The sequence below is a fragment of the Oncorhynchus tshawytscha genome, linkage group LG05 (genome assembly GCF_018296145.1).
Source record: "Oncorhynchus tshawytscha isolate Ot180627B linkage group LG05, Otsh_v2.0, whole genome shotgun sequence".
Classification (NCBI taxonomy): Eukaryota; Metazoa; Chordata; class Actinopteri; order Salmoniformes; family Salmonidae; genus Oncorhynchus; species Oncorhynchus tshawytscha.
In genome coordinates, this window is record NC_056433.1 from 85,237,304 (window position 1) to 85,247,827 (window position 10,524).

Genomic DNA, 10,524 nt, shown 5'->3' on the forward strand with positions numbered 1-10,524 from the left:
ATTAACCCAGTCAGATAGAGGGTTATTAACCCAGTCAGATATAGAGGTGTTATTAACCCAGTCAGATATAGAGGAGTTATTAACCCAGTCAGATATAGAGGAGTTATTAACCCAGTCAGATATAGAGGAGTTATTAACCCAGTCAGATATAAAGGAGTTATTAACCCAGTCAGATATAGAGGAGTTATTAACCCAGTCAGATATAGAGGAGTTATTAACCCAGTCAGATATAGAGGAGTTATTAACCCAGATCAGATATAGAGGAGTTATTAACCCAGTCAGATATAGAGGAGTTATTAACCCAGTCAGATATAGAGGAGTTATTAACCCAGTCAGAGGAGTTATTAACCCAGTCAGATATAGAGTCAGTTATTAACCCACTCAGATATAGAGGAGTTATTGACCCAGTCAGATATAGAGGAGTTATTACCCAGTCAGAGGAGTTATTAACCCAGTCAGATATAGAGGAGTTATTAACCCAGTCAGATATAGAGGAGTTATTAACCCAGTCAGATATAGAGGAGTTATTAACCCAGTCAGATATAGAGGGTTATTAACCCAGTCAGATATAGAGGAGTTATTAACCCAGTCAGATATAGAGCAGTTATTGACCCAGTCAGATATAGAGGAGTTATTTACCCAGTCAGATATAGAGGAGTTATTAACCCAGTCAGAAGAGTTATTAACCCAGTCAGACATAGAGGAGTTATTAACCCAGTCAGATATAGAGGAGTTATTAACCCAGTCAGATATAGAGGAGTTATTAACCCAGTCAGACATAGAGGAGTTATTAACCCAGTCAGATATAGAGGGGTTATTAACCCAGTCAGAGGGGTTATTTACCCAGTCAGATACAAAGGTGTTATTTACCCAGTCAGATATAGAGGAGTTATTAACCCAGTCAGATATAGAGGAGTTATTAACCCAGTCAGATATAGAGGTGTTATTAACCCAGTCAGATATAAAGGAGTTATTAACCCAGTCAGATATAGAGGGGTTATTAACCCAGTCAGATATAGAGGAGTTATTAACCCAGTCAGATATAGAGGAGTTATTAACCCAGTCAGATATAGAGGAGTTATTAACCCAGCCAGAGGAGTTATTAACCCAGTCAGATATAGAGGAGTTATTAACCCAGTCAGATATAGAGGGGTTATTAACCCAGTCAGATATAGAGGAGATATTAACCCAGTCAGAGGAGTTATTAACCCAGTCAGACATAGAGGAGTTATTAACCCAGTCAGATATAGAGGAGTTATTAACCCAGTCAGATATAGAGGAGTTATTAACCCAGTCAGATATAGAGGAGTTATTAACCCAGTCAGATATAGAGGAGTTATTAACCCAGTCAGATATAGAGGGGTTATTAACCCAGTCGGAGGAGTTATTAACCCAGTCAGATATAGAGCAGTTATTGACCCAGTCAGATATAGAGGAGTTATTTACCCAGTCAGATATAGAGGAGTTATTAACCCAGTCAGAAGAGTTATTAACCCAGTCAGACATAGAGGAGTTATTAACCCAGTCAGATATAGAGGAGTTATTAAACCAGTCAGATATAGAGGAGTTATTAACCCAGTCAGACATAGAGGAGTTATTAACCTAGTCAGATATAGAGGGGTATAGAGGACCCAGTCAGATATATTAACCCAGTCAGAGGGGTTATTTACCCAGTCAGATACAAATGTGTTATTTACCCAGTCAGATATAGAGGAGTTATTAACCCAGTCAGATATAGAGGAGTTATTAACCCAGTCAGATATAGTTATTAACCCAGTCAGATATAGAGGAGTTATTAACCCAGTCAGATATAAGGAGTTATTAACCCAGTCAGATATAGAGGAGTTATTAACCCAGTCAGATATAGAGGAGTTATTAACCCAGTCAGATATAGAGGAGTTATTAACCCAGTCAGATATAGAGGAGTTATTAACCCAGTCAGATATAGAGGTGTTATTAACCCAGTCGGAGGAGTTATTATCCCAGTCAGATATAGAGGAGTTATTAACCCAGTCAGATATAGAGGAGTTATTTACCCAGTCAGATATAGGGTAGTTATTAACCCAGTCAGATATAGAGTTATTAACCCAGTCAGATATAGAGGAGTTATTTACCCAGTCAGATATAGAGGGGTTATTAACCCAGTCGGAGGAGTTATTAATCCAGTCATACATAGAGGAGTTATTAACCCAGTCAGATATAGAGGAGTTATTAACCCAGTCAGATATAGAGGAGTTATTAACCCAGTCAGATATAGAGGTGTTATTAACCCAGTCAGAGGAGTTATTAATCCAGTCAGATATAGAGGAGTTATTAACCCAGTCAGATATAGAGGAGTTATTAACCCAGTCAGATATAAAGGAGTTATTAACCCAGTCAGATATAGAGGAGTTATTAACCCAGTCAGATATAGAGGTGTTATTAAACCAGTCAGAGGAGTTATTAATCCAGTCATACATAGAGGAGTTATTAACCCAGTCAGATATAGAGGTCAGATATAGAGGAGTTTTACCCAGTCAGATATAGAGTCAGAGTTATTAACCCAGTCAGATATAGAGGTGTTATTAAGTCCAGTCAGATATCAGAGTTATAAAGGAGTTATTAACCCAGTCAGATATAGAGGAGTTATTATCCCAGTCAGATATAGAGGAGTTATTAACCCAGTCAGATATAGAGGAGTTATTTACCCAGTCAGATATAGGGTAGTTATTAACCCAGTCAGATATAGAGGAGTTATTAACCCAGTCAGATATAGAGGAGTTATTTACCCAGTCAGATATAGGGTAGTTATTAACCCAGTCAGATATAGAGTTATTAACCCAGTCAGATATAGAGGAGTTATTTACCCAGTCAGATATAGAGGGGTTATTAACCCAGTCGGAGGAGTTATTAACCCAGTCAGATATAGAGCAGATATTGACCCAGTCAGATATAGAGGAGTTATTTACCCAGTCAGATATAGAGGAGTTATTAACCCAGTCAGAGGAGTTATTAACCCAGTCAGACATAGAGGAGTTATTAACCCAGTCAGATATAGAGGAGTTATTAACCCAGCCAGAGGAGTTATTAACCCAGTCAGATATAAAGGAGTTATTAACCCAGTCAGATATAGAGGGGTTATTAACCCAGTCAGATATAGAGGAGTTATTAACCCAGTCAGATATAGAGGTGTTATTAACCCAGTCAGAGGAGTTATTAATCCAGTCAGATATAGAGGTGTTATTAACCCAGTCAGAGGAGTTATTAACCCAGTCAGATATAAAGGAGTTATTAACCCAGTCAGATATAGAGGAGTTATTAACCCAGTCAGATATAGAGGAGTTATTGACCCAGTCAGATATAGAGGAGTTATTTACCCAGTCGGATATAGAGGAGTTATTCAGCCAGTCAGATATAGAGGAGTTATTAACCCAGTCAGATATAGGGTAGTTATTAACCCAGTCAGATATAGAGGAGTTATTAACCCAGTCAGATATAGAGGAGTTATTAACCCAGTCAGATATAGAGGAGTTATTAACCCAGTCAGATATAGGGTAGTTATTAACCCAGTCAGATATAGGGTAGTTATTAACCCAGTCAGATATAGTGCAGTGACAAGAGTAATTTATCCCTTTTCCTTTCTTTCTGTGCCACCAAATATTTGCATGTAGGTTACTGTTAACGTTACTATGGCTACGTTTAATTGGCTACTGTTAATGTTACCAGGGCCACGTTCAGTTGGCTACTGTTAATGTTACCAGGGCCACGTTCAGTTGGCTACTGTTAATGTTACCAGGGCCACGTTCAGTTGGCTACTGTTAATGTTACCAGGGCCACGTTCAGTTGGCTACTGTTAATGTTACCAGGGCCACGTTCAGTTGGCTACTGTTAATGTTACCAGGGCCACGTTCAGTTGGCTACTGTTAATGTTACCAGGGCCACGTTCAGTTGCAAAATGTTTTTTGCACATAGTCTACTGGTAATATTACCGTGGCCACGTTCAGTTGCAAAACGTTCTTTGAATATCGGGTACTTATAATGTTCCCATGGTGACGTTCAGTTGCAAAATGTTCTCGAACGTTACAGATAGAAATGCCATGAATAGACCCCGACGTTGTTCCTTATTCAACCTGTCAGAGAGGCATGTTTGTTCTACGTAGCATATTTCTATCTGAATGTTCCAAAACGTTGCATCCTGATGATTGCGCCCCAGGTTGTTAGCTATAGCTAGTTAATGAGGGACCACGACTGAACAAGGTGGATCCTAAACAATTGGTAACAGTCCAGTCTTTAAGTAGCCTAGTTTTAGAATGGGACGCAATGTACTTTATGAATGGAAAATGCGGCCTGCCAATGCACAATCATATTTTCTTTTGATCAGTAAGGGCTAGAATCAAGTAATTTTCTCTGAGAAAAAGAGGGAATATTTGGCATATGCTGGCTACTGAACCTGGCTATATGAAATGCAGTGGGGAAAGAGGGAGACTAGGCTACGTTAGCTACAGAACCTGGCTATGAAATGCAGTGTGGAAAGAGGGAGACTAGGCTACAGGCTGGTATGCACTTACCCGTCTGAGCGGTCGGCTGATAGCCCTCACCCATCTGAGTGGTCGGCTGGTATGCCCTCACCCGTCTTAGCGGTCGGCTGTGAATGCCCTCACCCATCTGAGAGGTCGGCTGGTATGACCTCACCCATCTGAGTGGTCTGCTGGTATGCCCTCACCCGTCTGAGCGGTCGGCTGGTATGCCCTCACCCGTCTGAGCGGTCGGCTGGTATGCCCTCACCTGTCTGAGCGGTCGGCTGGTATGCCCTCACCCGCTAGTACACAAATGCTGACTGTGATTTGGGTTCTGACCCTCCACATGATGTCCGGTAAGAACAACACTGATGCTTCTCTGGGTTCTGACCCTCATCGTTTGCTCCTGTGTTTAATGCAGGCTGTGTGTGATGCAGGCTGTGTTTAATGCAGGCTGTGTTTAATGCAGGCTGTGTGTGATGCAGGCTGTGTTTAATGCAGGTTGTGTGTGATGCTGGCTGGGTGTGATGCAGGCTGTGTTTAATGCAGGCTGTGTTTAATGCAGGCTGTGTGAGATGCAGGCTGTGTGTGATGCAGGCTGTGTGTGATGAAGGCTGTGTTTAATGCAGGCTGTGTGAGATGCAGGCTGTGTTTAATGCAGGCTGTGTGAGATGCAGGCTGTGTGAGATGCAGGCTGTGTGAGATGCAGGCTGTGTGAGATGCAGGCTGTGTGAGATGCAGGCTGTGTGTGATGCAGGCTGTATTTAATGCAGGCTGTGTGAGATGCAGGCTGTGTTTAATGCAGGCTGTGTGAGATGCAGGCTGTGTTTAATGCAGGCTGTGTGAGATGCAGGCTATGTGAGATGCAGGCTGTGTGAGATGCAGGCTGTGTTTAATGCAGGCGGTGTGAGATGCAGGCTGTGTTTAATGCAGGCTGTGTTAAATGCAGGCTGTGTGTGATGCTGGCTGGGTGTGATGCAGGCTGTGTTTAATGCAGGCTGTGTGTGATGCAGGCTGTGTTTAATGAAGGCTGTGTGAGATGCAGGCTGTGTGAGATGCAGGCTGTGTGAGAAGCAGGCTGTGTGTGATGCAGGCTGTGTTTAATGCAGGCTGTGTGAGATGCAGGCTGTGTTTAATGCAGGCTGTGTGAGATGCAGGCTGTGTTTAATGCAGGCTGTGTGAGATGCAGGCTGTGTGAGATGCAGGCTATGTGAGATGCAGGCTGTGTGTGATGCAGGCTGTGTGGGATGCAGGCTGTGTGAGATGCAGGCTGTGTGAGATGCAGGCTGTGTGAGATGCAGGCTGTGTGTGATGCAGGCTGTGTGTGATGCAGGCTGTGTGAGATGCAGGCTGTGTTTAATGCAGGCTGTGTGTGATGCAGGCTGTGTGTGTTGCAGGCTGTGTGTGATGCAGGCTGTGTTTAATGCAGGCTGTGTGAGATGCAGGCTGTGTGTGATGCAGGCTGTGTTTAATGCAGGCTGTGTTTAATGCAGGCTGTGTGTGATGCAGGCTGAGATGCAGGCTGTGTTTAATGCAGGCTGTGTGTGATGCAGGATTTGAGATGCAGGCTGTGTTTAATGCAGGCTGTGTGTGATGCAGGCTGTGTGAGATGCAGGCTGTGTTTAATGCAGGCTGTGTGTGATGCAGGCTTTGTGTGATGCAGGATGTGTGTGATGCAGGCTGTGTGAGACGCAGGATGTGTGTGATGAAGGCTGTGTGAGATGCAGGCTGTGTTTAATGCAGGCTGTGTTAAATGCAGGCTGTGTGTGATGCTGGCTGGGTGTGATGCCGGCTGTGTTTATTGCAGGCTGTGTGTGATGCAGGCTGTGTTTAATGCAGGCTGTGTGAGATGCAGGCTGTGTGAGATGCAGGCTGTGTGTGATGCAGGCTGTGTTTAATGCAGGCTGTGTGAGATGCAGGCTGTGTTTAATGCAGGCTGTGTGAGATGCAGGCTGTGTTTAATGCAGGCTGTGTGAGATGCAGGCTATGTGAGATGCAGGCTGTGTGAGATGCAGGCTGTGTGAGATGCAGGCTGTGTTTAATGCAGGCTGTGTTAAATGCAGGCTGTGTGTGATGCTGGCTGGGTGTGATGCAGGCTGTGTTTAATGCAGGCTGTGTGTGATGCAGGCTGTGTTTAATGCAGGCTGTGTGAGATGCAGGCTGTGTGAGATGCAGGCTGTGTGAGATGCAGGCTGTGTGTGATGCAGGCTGTGTTTAATGCAGGCTGTGTGAGATGCAGGCTGTGTTTAATGCAGGCTGTGTGAGATGCAGGCTGTGTTTAATGCAGGCTGTGTGAGATGCAGGCTATGTGAGATGCAGGCTGTGTGAGATGCAGGCTGTGTTTAATGCAGGCGGTGTGAGATGCAGGCTGTGTTTAATGCAGGCTGTGTTAAATGCAGGCTGTGTGTGATGCTGGCTGGTTGTGATGCAGGCTGTGTTTAATGCAGACTGTGTGTGATGCAGGCTGTGTTTAATGCAGGCTGTGTGAGATGCAGGCTGGTTGTGATGCAGGCTGTGTTTAATGCAGGCTGTGTGTGAAGCAGGCTGTGTTTAATGCAGGCTGTGTGAGATGCAGGCTGTGTGTGATGCAGGCTGTGTTTAATGCAGGCTGTGTTTAATGCAGGCTGTGTGTGATGCAGGCTGTGTGAGGTGCAGGCTGTGTTTAATGCAGGCTGTGTGTGAGATGCAGGATGTGTGAGATGCAGGCTGTGTTTAATGCAGGCTGTGTGTGATGCAGGCTGTGTCTGATGCAGGCTGTGTGAGATGCAGGCTGTGTTTAATGCAGGCTGTGTGTGATGCAGGCTGTGTGTGATGCAGGCTGTGTGTGATGCAGGCTGTGTGTGATGCAGGCTGTGTTTAATGCAGGCTGTGTTTAATGCAGGCTGTGTGTGATGCAGGCTGTGTTTAATGCAGGCTGTGTGTGATGCAGGATGTGTGAGATGCAGGCTGTGTTTAATGCAGGCTGTGTGAGATGCAGGCTGTGTGTGATGCAGGCTGTGTTTAATGCAGGCTGTGTTTAATGCAGGCTGTGTGTGATGCAGGCTGTGTGAGATGCAGGCTGTGTTTAATGCAGGCTGTGTGTGATGCAGGATGTGTGAGATGCAGGCTGTGTGTGAAGCAGGCTGTGTTTAATGCAGGCTGTGTGAGATGCAGGCTGTGTGTGATGCAGGCTGTGTTTAATGCAGGCTGTGTTTAATGCAGGCTGTGTGTGATGCAGGCTGTGTGAGTTGCAGGCTGTGTTTAATGCAGGCTGTGTGTGAGATGCAGGATGTGTGAGATGCAGGCTGTGTTTAATGCAGGCTGTGTGTGATGCAGGCTGTGTCTGATGCAGGCTGTGTGAGATGCAGGCTGTGTTTAATGCAGGCTGTGTGTGATGCAGGCTGTGTGTGATGCAGGCTGTGTGTGATGCAGGCTGTGTTTAATGCAGGCTGTGTTTAATGCAGGCTGTGTGTGATGCAGGCTGTGTTTAATGCAGGCTGTGTTTAATGCAGGCTGTGTGTGATGCAGGATGTGTGAGATGCAGGCTGTGTTTAATGCAGGCTGTGTGAGATGCAGGCTGTGTGTGATGCAGGCTGTGTTTAATGCAGGCTGTGTTTAATGCAGGCTGTGTGTGATGCAGGCTGTGTGGGATGCAGGCTGTGTTTAATGCAGGCTGTGTGTGATGCAGGATGTGTGAGATGCAGGCTGTGTTTAATGCAGGCTGTGTGTGATGCAGGCTGTGTGTGATGCAGGATGTGTGTGATGCAGGCTGTGTGAGACGCAGGATGTGTGTGATGCAGGCTGTGTGAGATGCAGGCTGTGTTTAATGCAGGCTGTGTTAAATGCAGGCTGTGTGTGATGCTGGCTGGGTGTGATGCAGGCTGTGTTTAATGCAGGCTGTGTGTGATGCAGGCTGTGTTTAATGCAGGCTGTGTGAGATGCAGGCTGTGTGAGATGCAGGCTGTGTGAGATGCAGGCTGTGTGTGATGCAGGCTGTGTTTAATGCAGGCTGTGTGTGATGCAGGCTGTGTCTGATGCAGGCTGTGTGAGATGCAGGCTGTGTTTAATGCAGGCTGTGTGAGATGCAGGCTATGTGAGATGCAGGCTGTGTGAGATGCAGGCTGTGTTTAATGCAGGCGGTGTGAGATGCAGGCTGTGTTTAATGCAGGCTGTGTTAAATGCAGGCTGTGTGTGATGCTGGCTGGTTGTGATGCAGGCTGTGTTTAATGCAGACTGTGTGTGATGCAGGCTGTGTTTAATGCAGGCTGTGTGAGATGCAGGCTGTGTGTGATGCAGGCTGTGTTTAATGCAGGCTGTGTGAGATGCAGGCTGTGTGTGATGCAGGCTGTGTTTAATGCAGGCTGTGTTTAATGCAGGCTGTGTGTGATGCAGGCTGTGTGAGATGCAGGCTGTGTTTAATGCAGGCTGTGTGTGAGATGCAGGATGTGTGAGATGCAGGCTGTGTTTAATGCAGGCTGTGTGTGATGCAGGCTGTGTCTGATGCAGGCTGTGTGAGATGCAGGCTGTGTTTAATGCAGGCTGTGTGTGATGCAGGCTGTGTGTGATGCAGGCTGTGTGTGATGCAGGCTGTGTGTGATGCAGGCTGTGTTTAATGCAGGCTGTGTTTAATGCAGGCTGTGTGTGATGCGGGCTGTGTTTAATGCAGGCTGTGTTTAATGCAGGCTGTGTGTGATGCAGGCTGTGTGAGATGCAGGCTGTGTTTAATGCAGGCTGTGTGCTGTGTGTGATGCAGGATTTGTGAGATGCAGGCTGTGTTTAATGCAGGCTGTGTGAGATGCAGGCTGTGTGTGATGCAGGCTGTGTTTAATGCAGGCTGTGTTTAATGCAGGCTGTGTGTGATGCAGGCTGTGTGAGATGCAGGCTGTGTTTAATGCAGGCGGTGTGAGATGCAGGCTGTGTTTAATGCAGGCTGTGTTAAATGCAGGCTGTGTGTGATGCTGGCTGGTTGTGATGCAGGCTGTGTTTAATGCAGACTGTGTGTGATGCAGGCTGTGTTTAATGCAGGCTGTGTGAGATGCAGGCTGGTTGTGATGCAGGCTGTGTTTAATGCAGGCCGTGTGTGATGCTGGCTGTGTTTAATGCAGGCTGTGTGAGATGCAGGCTGTGTGTGATGCAGGCTGTGTTTAATGCAGGCAGTGTTTAATGCAGGCTGTGTGTGATGCAGGCTGTGTGAGATGCAGGCTGTGTTTAATGCAGGCTGTGTGTGAGATGCAGGATGTGTGAGATGCAGGCTGTGTTTAATGCAGGCTGTGTGTGATGCAGGCTGTGTCTGATGCAGGCTGTGTGAGATGCAGGCTGTGTTTAATGCAGGCTGTGTGTGATGCAGGCTGTGTGTGATGCAGGCTGTGTGTGATGCAGGCTGTGTGTGATGCAGGCTGTGTTTAATGCAGGCTGTGTTTAATGCAGGCTGTGTGTGATGCAGGCTGTGTTTAATGCAGGCTGTGTTTAATGCAGGCTGTGTGTGATGCAGGCTGTGTGAGATGCAGGCTGTGTTTAATGCAGGCTGTGTGTGATGCAGGATGTGTGAGATGCAGGCTGTGTGTGATGCAGGCTGTGTGTGATGCAGGCTGTGTGTGATGCAGGCTGTGTGTGATGCAGGCTTGTGAGATGCAGGCTGTGTTTAATGCAGGCTGTGTGTGATGCAGGCTGTGTGTGATGCAGGCTGTGTGAGACGCAGGCTGTGTGAGACGTAGGCTGTGTTTAATGCAGACTGTGTGTGATGCAGGCTGTGTGTGATGCAGGCTGTGTGAGACGCAGGCTGTGTGAGACGTAGGCTGTGTTTAATGCAGACTGTGTGTGATGCAGGATGTGTGTGATGCAGGCTGTGTGAGACGCAGGATGTGTGTGATGCAGGCTGTGTGAGACGCAGGCTGTGTGTGCCAGGTGTGGCACGTCCTTCCCACTGCTGAACAGCTCAGTAGATCAGGTGCACTTCTGAGATAGACAATGGTAGCAAAATTATCCTGTGGGTGTCCTGTTTGACTCTCTTCAAGTTAACGTACCATAGCCACGTAAGCATGCTCGTACC